The sequence below is a fragment of the Tauraco erythrolophus genome, chromosome 1 (genome assembly GCF_009769465.1).
Source record: "Tauraco erythrolophus isolate bTauEry1 chromosome 1, bTauEry1.pri, whole genome shotgun sequence".
Taxonomy (NCBI): domain Eukaryota; kingdom Metazoa; phylum Chordata; class Aves; order Musophagiformes; family Musophagidae; genus Tauraco; species Tauraco erythrolophus.
In genome coordinates, this window is record NC_141465.1 from 101575979 (window position 1) to 101593095 (window position 17117).

Here is a 17117-nt window from a genome sequence, read left to right on the forward strand (position 1 = left end):
CAATTAAGAAATTATTGTTTCAGCTATGTGAAATAGTGGCAGTCACAATAAAGCTTGCTCCAAACTATAACTGTTTTAACTCCAAAGAAGTCAGACACCTTTGTATCTTCAGAAGTATTACTTTCACTGATTAATACATGCAAATTTTAATTCCTTTAAAAATAGAACTGTTTCAGGAAGTAAGACATCAGTTTCAAAATGTTTCATATTAAAAGCACGAGACTAAGAAAAAGTCACAAAAGTTGACAAAAATCCATCTTTTCATTTGATTCATACACGCAGTTTTCACACTCATTAGAAACTCTCATCTTTAAGGTATATCCAGAGCAAAAATACAAAAGTCAAACTGACCTACTCGGCTGTAGGATCTCTCCAGTATATCACCTTTCTTCTTCACATACAGTTCAAATTTAGCCAAGTTGTTATTTTGCAAGTAAAACGCTCTAGATCTTGATTCCCACAGTGTCAAACAGATGAAACCAGTAAATAAATTCTTCGTACAATCCAGAGAGACCCCGAGTGCCTACGTGAAGCAGATCTTCAGCTTCTTGCTAAAAATGCACTGTAAACGTATCCTTATCTCTACCACAGGCTCGCGAGCAGCCGGAAGGAAACAGCACTGACCACGTCACGGCAAATTACAACAGGCAAAAAAACTGCACAGTACAATAGCAAAGAAAAAAAAAAATCCCAAACTACGGAATGTAAACAGCTTCACTGGAGGGATGCATGCTTACAGCTCCCACTTTTTCATTTACTCATCAGTGCCAACCGTAAACACAATTAACATGAGGTTATGAAGAGATGTGTTGTATCACTTCTGGGGAAAAAGGCGAGCACAGAACGTGATCTTTTTATAAAACTAAGGTGACCCATACATTAACAAAAATATCTACTGTTTCAAAAGAATAACAGAAACAGGTGTCTAAAATTAGGAACCTACGGGAGTTATGTTGGTGCTTAGGAATTTAAATCCCTATGTTTTTAAGGAAGCAAAATGTGTGGTGCCTAGTTTTTGATCAAAATTCTTTAAACTGCCTTTGATTAAGGGCTGCTGTGACAGAAGAATAAAGGGCAGAGGTCTAACACGTACCCATCCAGACTGAGACACCCAGGAAAGCCTCTGGGTAACTTCAGTGCCATTGGCAAGGATTAACACCTGCCTACAGGAGGTTTAACTTCACCTTGTTTTTGCAGTAGGCTGAAACTCAAAAAAATGAAGGGCATCTTCCTCTCCCCAATGCCAAGCAATTTAATTAGGGAGGATCATGTCACAGGCTCATACTCCCTCACTCTAGGAAATGTAACAGCTGTTTTTCCTGTATAGATTGTGGTATTCCCAAATTCCTAAGTAGTGATGGCAGAGCATTCAAACATTTAAGTCACTGGATCCTACCCTTCTAAGAAATCAGGAAACCCAAGATTATGCAAACAGGAGAACCTCCCCAACTTCCAAAGCGTGCTTTAATTAGCTGTTAAAGAATCCATAAGAGTAGCCACAACCCTAACTAGAGAATATTTGCATTAATGAGTGCTACATGCATGAAGAGAGAAGGATGTGCTTTGGGAACCGTGACTGTTCAACCTCAGCCCTTGCCATTTTGCAGGATGACTTGAATAGCTAAGAAGGCTTTCTCCATACTTCGGTAGGGCTATAGCTCTGAAAGCATTACATGCAGCCGTATGATCCTGGGTAACTTCCCTCAATGGAATTATCTGGTCTCACCTTTTAGAAGACAAGAATGCCATTAAGAAGTCACACACGCATGCCAGCACAGTGGGACTACGACCAACTTGTCCCATCCCAGACTCCTACCATCCTGTATGCCAGCCTGAAAATAAAGTATATAGCCATATAACATGCAGTTTAATATTTCCTACAGACAGTGACTGAAGGGGATCAATCTATGTCAATACCGACATACCAGCTCTTTCAGAAGAGAGGACAAGTACAGAAATTTATTTAAGCACAACTTCTATTTTGGTTACCACCTAGAAATAAATTACAACTCTCCAATAAGATGAAATAACCACATTTTAAGTCATTCCCTCTGATCATTGAAGACTAACTTCACTCCAAAGGATCACCGGACAAATATGAGAACCAACTCAGCTTCCAAATGGAGACTTATTTTAAAATGGGCTTTAAGCTAATTATCCAGTGAGGATCAGAGCCGGTATAAAGCAAGGGCTTATACTCATCTCCGTTACACTAACTGAAACCACATGTATGAACAAGGAGTACAAGTTCTTAAGGCCCAGTAACTTTCTACAGTCAGTAACAACTAACAGCGTCAACATAAAATCAGGATAAATGAAGCGTTGGAGGGGTAAGCGACCTAGTTAAGCTCATGAAGTATAACGAAAACTGGAGGTACAGCCACTGTAAGACGGATTTTGAAAGTTCTACATGCACACCGGGAACTGGCATATTCTTCCCTGAGTGCCAGGTCATTTGTTGTTCTGTAAAATATCAATATTTTCCAGTAGATACTACAATACCAAGATGCACACTAAACACGTAACATCCAAAACCTATGACAGCAAACTTACTAAAAGCCATAAAGAAATCTTTTCTTACTTTTTATTTAAAAAAAACCCCAACAAAACCCTCAATGCAAAACTCATCACCATGACTTAATAGCATTTAAGAGACTGAAGCAGCGTAATGCATTTGATCCCAAAGGGATCCATGCGAACACTACTTCAAACAGTCACATTTTATGGTAACGTGAAATTTTTAATCATCTGATACCATTGCAGGAACAGACATTCAAAAGCTGGTTTACAAATTTTTGCACCACAGTGATGCAAGATTATATGATAAGACAAGGGCCAATGGATTTAAACTGAAAGAGGGTAGATTTAGATTGGATATAAGAAAAAAATTTTTCGCTCAGAGGGTGGTGAGGCACTGGAACAGGTTGCCCAGAGAAGTTGTGAATGCCCCAATCCCTGGAAGTGTTCAAGGCCAGGTTGGATGAGGCTTTGGGCAACCTGGGGTAGTGGAGGGTGCTCCTGCCCATGGCAGGGGGGTTGGAACTAGATGATCTTTGAGGTCCCTTCCAACCCAAACCATTCTGTGATTCTATATAGCAGACTGTTCCTTCCCCTGCCAACCCCCTCCCCAAAAGCACCAAGGAATCTATAAAGAAAGTCAAATGATACCACCTTCTTACAAGAAAAGAACCATCTATCCACAACATTATGACCAAAGTCAAAGACAAGTGACTGAAGAGGCTTTAATGAGCTTTTATATCCAACCTTATAAAGGTTAGGCACTCAAACTATTATTACTTACAGGAAATTTTTCATTACTTCTTTAGCGGTACACACTAACAGCAAACGATCTACTGGGCAATAACAGCACAGCAAAAGTACTTTCCTTCAACCCATTGTCACTTTCTCTGGCATACAGACAAGAGCAGCTTTTCACAGAAGCCAGTACAATTCTAAACCAGCTATATTTTCCTCTACATCTATTTTTATAAACTGTGCTTTCATTATTCTAAATATCACAGGATCCTGCTGTCTATAGGCTAACACAAACATGACTATTGTTTTTGCTATATAATGCCACTTATCTCCCTGCCTGATTTTATGTACATCTGTGAGAAGAAAATACATTAATTGCAAACAGCATAAAATGCGTAAATTGTATTCACGTGCACAATAAGCTTGACTACATACAAACAGTCCTAGGAGAAAGGGAACCCAGTATGTTACCATGAAATTTACATCAAATTTTCAGTACAAAAGAATAAATAAGGTTTTGCTTTCATTTTTACTAATTGTTGTAGAAACATATTATAAAAAGCAATATTAAGATGCAGCAGTATAAAGAAATGTTTTAATGTGGCTTAATCCTTGAAACTGAACACACAAATAAATTATTTTACTCCCTCTGGAGATTCCCTCCTCTACTGATTTCAAGATCTAGAAATAACCTCCTCAATCAGTCTGTCAAAAAGCACATTAAGCCAATTGAACCCTTAGTACACGGCTACTCTGGTATCCCAGAAAACACATTGTAGGACCCCTTCCAGCTAGACAGCACACGTTTTTTCCCCACACGCTTCACCATATATTGCCTGCACTTAACTCTAGCCCTATGCAGCCAGTTCAACAAAGCTTTTAAGAAATGCCTCCAGAACCAATGGTTTTGGTCCCAATGGTGAAGTTGCAATACTGGAACTAGGCTCCAACTTGGAAGCAACAAATACGCAATTTCTCCTTCAACTCCTGACAATATGAGCCGGTACAGCCCATACTGCCTTAGCATTCAAGCAGAATGTAATGCAGAACACTGAAATAACACAGCGGCACCACACTGGAGCAGGTGTAGCAGGCATCAAAGTGCCAGGCACAAACCCAAAAATTTGCTGAAGAAGCTCAGGTGTAAAGTTGGAAGGCTCAAGCCTTGGTGCTGAGAGCATCCCAGCTGAGCTGAAAGACGCCTCCAGTAAGCTACTGGGTCTAGTCCCATTTAGGGTTAATAAAGATGACTGTAACCATCCTGCACTGTATTTTTTGTGAAACTTGTAAGATCATTCACACATTTAAAATCAAGAACCAGCCTAACTGCTTTATGATTCAAATACAAATCTGAATCCTGAGTTACTGCTGAAACAGCTCAACTCATTTAGCACCGGGACAAATGACTTGCGACTGCAATTTCCCAAAGATTTTCTAAGAGAGCCTGCAGCATTAGCTCTAACCTAGAAGTGTGAAAGTTGTGACTTAACCAAAATGCAAAGCTGAATCTCTTTCTCCACACTGTCTTGGATATGGGAGGAAGAGGGCAGAGATTGAGAGGAAAAGGAATAATAAAGACATCATCCTGGAAATTTTGGACTGAAGGACCGAAAAATGTCCCAAGTGAGGTCAGACAAACACATGGATGGTAACTGCACCATTTTACTCAAGCTTCTAACTCCATTCTACCAGTGGAGGTTAAGGATGGATCAAGCCATGGCCAGCCCACCCTCTACAGCGTCGCATCTTTTTAAAATACTGTATGAGTAACACATTGTACAGTCTGCTTTTCTTAAAAATGAGGGAAAAGCTGAATGATACTGCAGTTCTCATAACACAGAAATCCCAAACCCATGATGATCTTCTCTACATATGGTCCACACTGAGCATAAACGCTAACAATATAGTTTACTGTGACATTTTTCACAGATTATTCCTATTCGGTAATGTTAAGAAATCGCACAGCACAGGAGCTTTGAACCATGTCCTTAGACTTGAGGGATCTGTAGCTGGCAAAATGACAAGCAAGTAGAACAAGTTAATATACGTTACTTGGCACGAGAAGATTCTGAACGCACAGTACTACAAATGCTCACGCAAATTAAAGGAGATCGGAAAACAACATGGTAAAGGGGGTATCGCCAAGGAAGGAAAGAAACAACATAAGGAACAGCCTGAAATCTTCTGAAAGTATCCACGCTGCCGAGGGGAAGCTGTGCAAAAAGCAGCTAACATAATTAAAGTCAACAGAGTGACCTTTGCTGAGCTTTCGTTAAGGACAAAGAAATCATCGGTATCAATAAATCCCTGTTTTGCAGCCAGGCTGGAAACCAGCCTATGTCACCACGGGCTCTCGGTACATATACAGCAAGGAGGACGGAGAATAAGAGGGATCATCTGTTAAACATAAACAAGCATTAAAAAAAAAGAATAGGCACACAATTCAGTCAATACAAAAGAAGCAAAATGAACCTCTCCTTCCCTAAATCTCACATAAAAGCACATGTTCACTTCAAAGAGAGCAGAAAGCACAAACACAAGCAACAAGCTCTTCTATGCTGTCACCAGAAAAATCACATTTTCAATCAGTATCTTTTTCTTCTTTTTTGGCAACTACCTCTTTTAGCCTGAGTATTTAATATGAGGCAAGATTCCTTTCTGGACTATTAACAGCAATGACTCCAGCACCGTTTACGGACTCCCCCACCCCTGAAAATCTTCCTTTTCCTATTCTCCCATGTGCCTTGATACTTTTTAAGTTCCTTTCATTTAGTACATTTATGTAACACAGCTGTTGTACACAAACCCAGCAAAGCACTGCTGGGAAATCTGAAGAAAATTACAATATGGTTGAGGCTTTTTTCCCTTCGGTATCCTCTCTTGCCAGCATGCTCGATGTGCAAAGGTAGCCCCAATCAGTGTAGGAGTGTCGATGTAGAGCACTGTAAATAATTGATTCATGCTGCAGCAATAAAAAAAAATAAAAAAAAAAAAAAATCAGACTATCACCGAAAGGCCAGTCCTAAACAGCAAGTTAAAAGATACTGAGGCAAGGAAGGTTTTCCCCACCTCTACCACTGAAGCTCTGGAGTTCTGAATAAAGTATTTGAACATCTGCTAAGAAAAAGAGCAAGCCTCCCTAATCTGATCAGGCTAGGGAAAGGCCACGCTGGGTTCTAGTCACCCCTCCGCAAAGCGTTTGCTCTTGCAAAGCAGAGCCAACTCAACAGGAAAAGGTAGATGTAACTTGCCCCAAAGCAAGGGAGCGAGGGCATTCCAGGAGGAAGCAAGGGTCCAAATCCTCTCTCTCATTTCCCCATTCCCCTGAGAAGAAAATAACTCACTCTTGGATTTCCATAGGCTGGGTGCATGGTGTAAGATGAAGAGGTTAGGGAGATGGGACATACAGCACCAGCCCTTTCTCCCCAGATCGTGTCAGGGATTGGACTTCCCACCCTGCTCCCCCTCCTCCCCTCGATCAAAACTGCTCAGTGGATTCAAACACCATTTGCAGCTGCCCAAATTGCACTTTTTGGCACATTAGACACCTAAAAGAGATGATGAGGGTAAATTTTCAGAAGTGGTTATGTGAGGTAGCAGCTTTGGCTATCCATAGGGCTGTGAAACTCTTCAGATTGAATTTGGGTTCCTAGAGCCTCAGCTCACAGATACGATGCATTACTTCAACTACGGTCAGGTAAAAGCCACGTAATGTTGCTTCGCTGCTCCCCACGCCTGCGCGGATGCACATGTGCACACATCAGCTGCAGTTACACAAACACACTTTATCCCCATTTCTGTGTGCGTGCGTGCACATATGCACACATATGTATCTATCAGAATATATATGGGAAATCTGTGCCCTTCCACTGACTTGACTTTTTATTTTGATGTAGTTGTTTTGGCTCCCAAAGAAGCAAAATCCCCGCAACCTCCCACATCCCTATACAAAAAGGGGATATGCAGAAGTGCTCCTTCTGTGCTTCCAGTTCAGTCACCTCCACCACCAGCAATGCTCACCACCACCTCAGTGCTGCTGGAGAGTATTTAGCTTGATCTTCCCCTCATCCACTGAAGGCCAAACAAACGAGATTAACTGGACCCCTCCTAAAAAAGACAGCATCCCCCCAGGCAGCACATAGGGATCTCGCACAGTCTGCCAAGCCTGTGAGAACTCAGCAATTGGTCTACCAGCCTGGGGAACAGAGTGGCACTAACATCTCTGTCTTGCAAAGATAAAATCTGTGCATAGTTACTGTCAAAAAGGAGAGAAGTGTATCTGCAAGTCAGGCCTTCATCACCTGAAAAACATCAGCCACAAGCACACTGTCACACCAAGCTTCTGGGCGACCAACAGCGTGACTGCCAGTCTTCCTAAGAACTCCTCCTTGATGAGCTATCTAAAGGTCTCTTATCCTAACAACCATCAGGTTTTGTTATGAAGAATGTTTCTGAAAGAATGGCCTTATTTAGCAATACAACATGGATCCAGGGACCAGCTTAAAACAGTGACATTCATAGCAAAGATCTGCTCCTCTTGCTACTGTACAATGGTAGGTGTGCATGCTAATCTCCAGTAATTGCAGAGGCTGGGGAGTGTGGTTTGCTGGTCCAAAATTCTTGGGAATCACTAACGTGGTCTGTCCTCTGATTCAGCCTTTGTAGTTAATTCATCACTACCAGTAAACAGAAGGAAAAAATCAGATGCTCTTATTTCCTAGTTGATAAAATGAGAACAAGGAGACATTCAATTAAGTTGAGAAGCATCTAGTTTTGAAAGGATGAAAGCAAAGCAATTAAAAATGCATCATCCTAGATATACTTGCTCCAACTCCTTGCTACAGACATGACAGAAGTCAAAAGTTTAGGAAAATTATAAAATGTTTTAAAACCAGCTTGATTTAATTAGACCAAATCAGCCTCATTACACAAGGATTTCTTTTTAAACAGAATGGAAAAGACCTGTCATAACACAAGGCAAACCTCCAGTAATGTAAATTGCAACCACACATCTCTACAGGCAGGATTTTGCTGTAATTTTTTTAATTTGTAACTGCTCACTTCTGGACTCATATACTCTCCACCAGAAAAATAATAATATATGAAACACTCCAAAACCAGAATAGGTGGACTACAAGTTTGATATGACATTGCAAGTGTCCGCGTAGTCTAGCTCATCTAGAGCTAAGTGATCCTAAGTATGGAGAGAAAGGAAAACAAAAGATCTCCCATTATTTCCTCTCCTACAACACTCAGTATATGCTACTATATCCAACAGTAAATTTGCAGAGACAGGATTGGTTTTATGTGTTGTCATAAGATAACCAAACTGCCAGCATCAATAAATAACACTGATATCAAAGATATTAAAAGCTGGTTAAAAAAAAGATACCAAGAAAACCATAAATTGATAAAATCCCAAATCCGTTTCAGAAATTTCTGTAAACCAAATGAGTTATCCCAGTGACACAGAAGAAATGTTTTAAAAGGCACCCTCAAGTGGTTTCTGGCATTTAATAACACCTTTTAAGGAGCATTAAGACCAGGATCCTATCAGCAGCTATAACAAGAGGGCTGCAGAAAAGTCAAATCTCACCGATTTCAAAGGGAAAGGGTCTCAGTACAGAGACAGCTGAAGGGCTGAGCTCCAAGACAGCTAAAACAGGATATGAAGAAAACTTCTAAAAGGGGGTGGAGGGGGGAAGAACTGCTTGACCCAGAGAGGTTTTGCTCTTGCGATTAACACACACACACACACACACACAAGAGAATGAAGAGGTAGCAGTGGGAGGAAGAAAGATCAGAGGAACCGAAACATAATTGCTTTGGCTGGGTGCCAAACTTCACAAATTAGCAGTTGCCAGTCTTTACCCAATACTGATATAAAACTGTCAACTGCCCTCTAAAAATAATTTTGCTCACAAATTAGTAACGCAGTCATTATTTTTAAGTCACCTGCAGGTAAAAGTTAAGTTTACCATAGAAAAATCTGCTGGTCAAAGACATATTTTCTTTCTTTTTTTTTTTTTTTTTTAAACTGGAATATAAATGCACACAAAATATATGCATTAAAGGGGGAAACTGAAAAAAAGGACAGCGGAGATCCAGGCAACCTTTTCCAGCCAAGTGTCAGTAATTCTAGATCAGGGAGTTAAACTCCTGCACGACTTTTTCACCATTCTGCAGAAGATGCTACAGGAGCAAGCTCAGTAAAAATCTCCGTTATGACTTCTGCAACACACATTTTTAACATTCTGTGGCTTTCCTTTTGCAATTAGTTTATTTTTAAACTTTTCCAACTGGACTGTGCAGCATAACGAACAACGCATTTAAATAAGTTCAGAATTACTCTGTTGTAGGCATAGAAATACTGTGTGATTTGCATTTCCATGTTTGAGTCTTTAAGCTGTTTCAGAAATCTAAATTTGATTTAATTGATGTGCACCAACTAAACAGGAGCACAACTAATCTATGCAGAACTTCCTGAAGCCTTCCCTTTCTGAAACGCACGCAGAGAGACACAAAGACTTCAAGCCCCAGTTTGGTATTTTATTCCTGTCAACGATGTGTATGTTCATGGCTGCATACATCAACCCTGCCAGGCTGAAAAACGTAGAGGGTCTTACCTTTGCAGTGTCTTTAAAGAATCTGTATGAATGTAGAGCAGATTAGGCAATGTTTCTGTTGTTTGCCTCTCATTTGCTGTCAGCTGTCAGCAATATGAACAGTCAAAAGCCTCTGAAGCAGGCTGGTATTAGTCAGCTAGACTTGAATTTCCAGTTCTTTTACATTGCTGTCTATTTTCCTTCATTAGGTTAGCCTGTCCTACCCTGGTATCAGATTACACTGAGCCAACATTTATAGCACCTTGCAAAACAGTCAAACATATCGCATACCTAAGTCTGCCTATACCTGTTGCCCTCAATGTTTAACCCTTGCTACCAACAGGGAAAAACTCTTATTCTTGAATGTATCATCTAAAAAACATCTGCAGCAGAGGAGTCGTTTTTCCTTCTTACCTCACAGCGACAGGACAGCATGAGATTTCGTTTTACGAACTGGAGGACACAGGCATGTTACACTGAGAACAGCGGCTCCGAGATGCCCACAAGAACAAACCCGGAGACCCAGCAGATCCAACAAGAACCTACCTCCAACAAGAACCATGGCCTGGAAGCACTTGCTGTTTGTTCTGTAAGATCTCAGAAACCCCAAACAGCTCCTTCTGGGTTTGAGACCATCTAACGACACCCAATTCCTTGCCTCCCTTCAGACCCTGCTGCTAGAGCAGCAGGCAGGCACGTTCTCAACACATGACCGGCACGGTGTCAGCGGATGGTGTTTCCGGCCCACGGCTTTCCCAGCGTGGCTGGCTTCCCTCTGCCCAGCCAGGACATGGTGCTGCCCTGGCCTTGGCTCTTCCAACTGCTCCCTGACAGCTCTTGGCTCATCTTCCCTTTCTGGAGGATGTGCTGCTAATCCTATTTCCACAGTCTAGGGTCTGCAGTCTGGACAGCGGCAAGTTAAACCGTACAATGGTGAAAAAAGTTGGCAGCAATTTCTCTCTTTATGCCAGATGCGTGGCCATCCCTCTGAACATCAGCTGTGACAGTAACGTTTCACAGGACTACACAAGGTATTTTATGTTTTTTATGTTATATTTCGTTTCTTGTATGACAGGTACTGTAGCTTTCCTACACGCACACCATACAGCTTGGAACTAAACAGAGTTTTAACAAACAAATATGTATATTCTTACCACTCACCCAGAGTTGTTCAGGCCCCCTCCTTCTTGGGAGAAGTGGTCCATTTTGCTAAAGCTGACAATACAAGGTAACACGCCATCATGCTCATGTGAGTGAGCTAACTCAAAGGGCACGGATGAGGCACACAAGAAGTTTTATTTGCATGCTGCTTTAACCTTAAGTTTAAGGTTAAAGCAGCATGCAAATAAAAGTATTCTTTACTTAAGTAACTTTTTAACCCTTCAGACGAGTATCACAGATCCAGTCAAAGCAAACCAAAAAATAAATGCCTAAGAGGGCTTGTGTCAAGAAACAGTACAGTCTGTATCACAGAGCACTGCAACTAACACTTATCTATAAGCTGCTTTCTTAACACAGTGTCAAACAAACATTTCGGTCTTTGAGAGATTCTAGCTTTGGATTTGAAGAGCACTTAAACTTATATTTAAGTTAGCATTGTGGATAACAACAACGGGTAGGCAAAGTATAGACAGAAGAATCAGATCTTCAGTCTTTCTTTTTTATAAAGCTTATCAGTTAAAACACATTTCTGTAAACTGTGCCTGAAGCATTGTAATCTATTTGTCACGAATATCGTCCTTTAACTTTACCCACAAATATAAGAAGTGAAGTACTCAGTCATGCATTTCCAATGACTATAACACAGGAATTCAGTGAGGTCTTTCACACCAGCTAAGAGGGGACCTGTTTTCTCCAGTCCGTAGCCCATATGGTGGCCCAACACACACCTTCATTATACATCCCCAAGGATCCATTTTGTCACCCATTCAGCTGTGACCCATCAAGATTACTTCTTCTTATAAGTTCTTTCTGAAATAGTCTGATGAGTGAACTAAGACAAGCAGCACTGTGAATTTTTTGTTTCCAAGGGCTTGGAGAGTTTGGTACTATTAACAAAGCCAGAGAGTGAATTCTGAGGTTGGGACAGGAGAGACGCATCTCTGTCAGCAAATCTCTCAGAAAAATCAGGACAAATCTCCTACTTTGTCAAAATAACAAAGCTAATATTTGCACTAAGCTTTCATGCAGATTTGAAAAAAATAAATCCAAGAAGCAACAAAAAAGCCCAACCTGAGAGTGACAACACCTCCTATCATATCACAAGCAGAAATATTTGGTTCAAAAGCCTGCAGAAACAGGAATGAAAGGTAATATAAGAAGAGGTGCAAAGTACCAAACCGTATCTACAGTCAGGCAGATTGATAACGAACAGTTGCAGACAGGGAAGTCAGAGATGTCAGTCAGATTTCAGGAACACCCTCCCACCAACCTCCAGGACTGATGAGTCTGTTTTTTTTTTCCACTGTTGGTCTTTTTTAACGTAACTGTCTGGGGTTTTTAGTGTGAGTGCATTCAACTTCATTTTTGGCTTAACTGGGTTCTTTACTGCAGCTCAGACAGTGTCCATGTAAGAAGAATTCTAAGGCGAATTCAAGTAGGCCGTGATAGACTCGTTCTCTTAAATGGGACACCAAAACAAACTCCACACCTTCAAGACAGTCTCCCAAATCAAGGCATGGGGTTTGTTACTCCTTTCTCAGGTGAATTCTTCCACCTGATTTCTAGTGTATCGTATTTTACCGATCACCGTAGCTGCAACTCATGCATCATCTACAGACCTAACAAAAATATATATTTAAATTTACTGAAAATCATAGAACGAGGGAGCTAAGCCTTTAAACTCACAGGCAGAACGGCGAAGGCTCATTTGGGGTAGAAGGCTGTAACTCTACGTTTTCCCTCAGCACGACGAGTCACAGCTCCGAGCTCTGAGCCGGTACGTGCTTTCGGCGTGGGTCATTCGTACCAGCGTTCCTGGTCACGGCTTACCACGGAGAAAGGCAAGACGCAACAAAATACTCCAGATATGCTCAAGTAAACATGGTTAGTAAGCTCTCCTGCAGTGCACAGGAAAGGGAGCAAAGTCACTGAACTCAAGGAATACTCCCAAAACATTAGTTTTAAACTGAACTTGAGACTAGAAACAACTTTAAGAAAGCACCAACACACACGCAGAGACAAGGAGGGAGGGAAGGTGAGTATTACATAGCCAGCGGGGCTTCAAAAAACAAAACAAAGGGAAAAAAAAACCACAACACTGAAGCCCAGGCTCTCACTGTAACTTGTTTGGTACACAAACCGCCCTGTTACTAGACATTCAAATACTTATGGGCGTGGAGTGCACAAAGAGCTCTACGTGCAGGTTATCCCAATAATCTCCTCTAGTGTAGACACACTGAATATACACCTCCATTGTATCCAGAAAAAGGGACAGAATTGTCTCGTCTCTAAACCTTCCTGAGACAACTTCCTCCTCCCTGCAGAGAGACAAAAGGTTTGCGTGTTTTCATCCTCAGCCTTTGTCATCATCTTTCCTTCTTTTCTCTATTAGCATCTTCAGCATTAACTCACTTGACATACTTGAATATTGTTTTGAGAGGTAAACAGGTATATATATATATAAATACCAAGAGGTATTTCCCTCTTGGATAAGTTTGTCTCATTTCAGCCATCTTTTCAAAAGGTAATCATCTACATCCAGGTTCCAGGTGTCTGCCAAGTCAGACATTCACTGAACAGTTGTGCTGTTTCACAGAATGGTTAGGGTCAGAAGGGACCTTTAAAGATCATCCAGTCCAACCCTCCTGCCACGGGCAGGGACATCCTGGACCAAACAAGGTTTGCTCAAAGCCCCATCCAACCTGGCCTTGAACACTACCAGGCATGGGGCATTCACAACTTCTCTGAGCAACCTGTGCCCATGTCCCACCATCCTCATCATAAAATGTCCAATCTAAATCTACCCTCTTTCAGTTTCGAACCATTGCCCCTTGTCCTGTCACTACAGGCCCTGGTAAAAAGTCTTTGTGAGTTTTCTAAGACAACTATAGAATCACAGGATATTTTGGGTTGGAAAGGACCTTTAAAGATCATCTATTCCAACTCCCTGCCACGAGTAGAGACACCTTCCATCAGATGAGGCTGCTCAGAGCCCCGTCCAATCTGAGCTTGAATGTTTCCAGGGATGGGGCATCTACCACCTCTGTGAGCAACCTGTTCCAGTGCCTCACCATCCTCAGGGGGAAGAATTTCTTCCTTAGATCTAGTATAGGTCTACCCTCTTTCAGTTTTGTCATGGTTTGATGTGGAGGGGGGGTGGTTCTGGTGGCAGGAGAGGGGTTTTGCTCCCTGCGACATCCCCGGTTTTGGAACCGGGTTAGGCTTAGTTCTGGCCACCAGATCAGACTCCCATCCTCCTCGGGATTGAGCCAATAGGGCGCCTCTGCGAATTGCCCTATTTAAGTCAGGACAAAGGAACCGGAAAAGGTGCTTCGCCCAGGATCGAGCAGAGAAGGGAGGAGGGCACTGCCCCCGCTCCCTGGCTCCCGGCCGGGCAGCTGCCTGCGTCGGGCCGGCGCCGCCCACGGAGAATGGCGGCGGCGGAGCCAGCTGGGGAACTCGGGGGCACCCCACTCCCGGGGTGCCCACTGGGCTGAGTTCACCTGGAGAGGACTGAGATCTGAGAGAAACAGCCGCATCGACAGCAGGTCAGTGAGGATGGAGCAGGAGGAGGTGTGCTGGAGCCGAGTTTCCCCTGTGGCTGATGGTGAGATGGCAGGCGGCCCCCCTGCAACCAGGACGGCCTCGGTGGAGCAGAGACCCACTCGCAGCCCGTGGAGAGAAGATGCCTGAGTCTGAGGATGGTCATGTTGGGATGCACGACGAGGCAGAGCGGCATCTGGAGTCTGCGTGACGACCCACGCTGGAGCGAGTGGCTACAGCTCCCTAAGTACCCGAGACTGTGGTAAAGCCCACACCAGAGCAATCTGTGGGGAGGATTGTTTCCAGTGGGCTGGACTCACGCTGGAGAAGTTTGTGGATTTTTCCTCGTGGGTAGGGGATCCATTGGAGCAGGGGAAAAGGGTGTAAGAAAGAAGAAAGTTCTTCTCCTTTAAGAAAGAAGCAGCAGTAACAGCACGGAATGAACTGACCTGCACTCCCCCAGTCCCTGCCCCCTGTGCTGCTGGGGGGGGAGGTAGAGCCGGGAAGAAAAGGAAAGAGGGGGGGGGAAGGTGTCGGTTTTAAGATCTGGTTTTGTTTCTTTCTGTCCTCTCAAGTAATCGTTCTTTTCTGTTTCCCTTTGTCCTTCTAAGTAATCATTAATAAACTCTTTTGCTTTGAGAAAGCCCTGTCTGGTTTGCCCGGGACCATGGTTGGTGGGTGCTCCCTCTGTTCTTGTCTCAACCCTCAGTCCCTTTGGTTTTTTTTTTTCCCTCTCCTCTCTACTTTACTGGAGAAGGAGAGACTGTGTGAGTTTTAGTTGCTGGATCAGCCTAAAACCACAACAAGTTTAAAGCTATTACCCCTCATCCTATCTCAACAGGCCCTGCTAAAAAGTTTTGTCTTCATCTTTCTTACAGGCCCCCTTTAAGTACTGGACAGCTGCTCGAAGGTCTCCCCTAAGTCTTCTCTTCTCCAGGCTGAAAAACCCCAGCTCTCTCAGCCTGTCTTCACAGGAGAGGTGCTCCAGCCCTCTGACCATCTTTGTGGCCCTCCTCTGGACCTACTCCAACAGCTCCATGTCCTTCTTGTGCTGGGGGCTCCAGAGCTGAACACAGGACTCCAGGTGGGGTTTCACAAGAGCAGAGCAGAGGGGCAGAATCACCTCCCTCGGCCTGCTGGCCATGCTTCTTTTGATGCAGCCCAGAACACAGTTGGCCTTATGGGCTGCAAGCGCACATCGTTGGCTCACATCCAGCTTTTCATCCACCAGTACCCCCAAGTCCAAGGACATTGAATACGGTGGTGCCTTTGCCTTTTACACCTGCATAGTAACAGTCGTTATCTCCTGAGCTGACAAGCTGCCTTTTTTAAAACGATGTCCTTCACCTCCTTGATCAGTATTACCTTTCCCCAAAAGGTGCTGCTGGGTTAAATCAATGAGGTGCTCAAGGCTGCCTGAACTGGAGAAGGAGCATTAACAGTATGACGAATACAGGCATTTCTGCTGTACTGAACATCTAACCAGGACGTAACATGTGACAGATCTGATTCACTTAAATATTCGCAGAAAAAAAAAAGACCTTAGGTAAACAACCAAATAGAGAATACTGCATCTAAAATCACACCTTTAAAACCTCTGCAAGGCAAGAGAGCACTTAACACAGTTATAGTAGAGAAGAACATTCACTCAAGCCGTAATTAAAAGTTAGGTAATAATTTTTAAAATGCCAATTTTAATGCACTGTAAAATGCAACGTATTCTCTCAGATTATTCTGACAATGTGTGTGCTTCACGATGCTTAGCATAATTACAATAATAAATACATTAACTTGCAGCTATGTAGGATAAGACAGAAACTAATATTCCCATGCCATTTGTACATTTTTCTTCTTACAGATCAGCGTAGCTTAAATTTTATGTTCTGAAGTATTTGCATGGGGTGGGATTAAGAAGGGAGACTATTTGTCTGTGGAATTTCAAACTAGTGAACTTGGCTACTAAGAATATAAATTATCTTTTGACTTCTTGTTAGACTAAGAATTCCCACCATGGGGTTTCAAACTGTGATGAAACACGAGTTAAAGATCAACAAGATTAATATAAAAAAGCAAAAAGATTTCTCTTAGGAGTGATGTGAAAAAGGACCAGGGTCTGCAAAGGTCCCTCCAGGGAAGGCAGCGTCTGGACAGGCCAGTATTTCTCATTTCGTAATGTCTGGGGAAACATTCGCTCTGAAGCCGAAGTCACTCTCATACAAGCACACACCTGCTCCTGGGAGACACAGGAATTCACTGCTAATGAACTAGACACAGAATTTATGAGTGTTACATGAAAAGAGCTGGATATTCTGAATCAGGGTATTCTGGAAAGTTTCAGAGCCCCCACAAAGCAGGTGTAGAGAAACTCAAGCCTCACCTCTTCCTCATTTCATCATTCAAGTTCCTGTGTGTTTTGCAGAACTAAATCAGGCACCAGAGGTGGCTACCACATGCGTCCCTGTGCCATCCAGCCATAACCCCTACCACAGCGCTCTGCGAGCCAGCTTGACTACTCAGCTGCAGGGGGAAGCAAGGCAACAGGGCTGGGGGGAA

General features: G+C 42.8%; 1 protein-coding gene across 4 annotated transcripts in view; it reads right to left on the reverse strand.

The window, feature by feature from the left end:
- The window catches only part of ELF1 (E74 like ETS transcription factor 1), a 97133-nt gene that overhangs the window by 41038 nt on the left and 38978 nt on the right, over nt 1–17117 (reverse strand). Inside the window, exon 1 of one of the 4 annotated variants that reach the window (XM_086620293.1) lies at nt 1727–1838. The exons of 2 other annotated variants lie outside the window; for them this stretch is intronic. The gene's annotated coding sequence lies outside the window, so the exon portion shown is untranslated. Of the gene's footprint in view, nt 1–351; nt 625–1726; nt 1839–17117 lie in introns of those variants that run through there. One more of the 4 variants, XM_086620285.1, reaches the window with a different exon arrangement.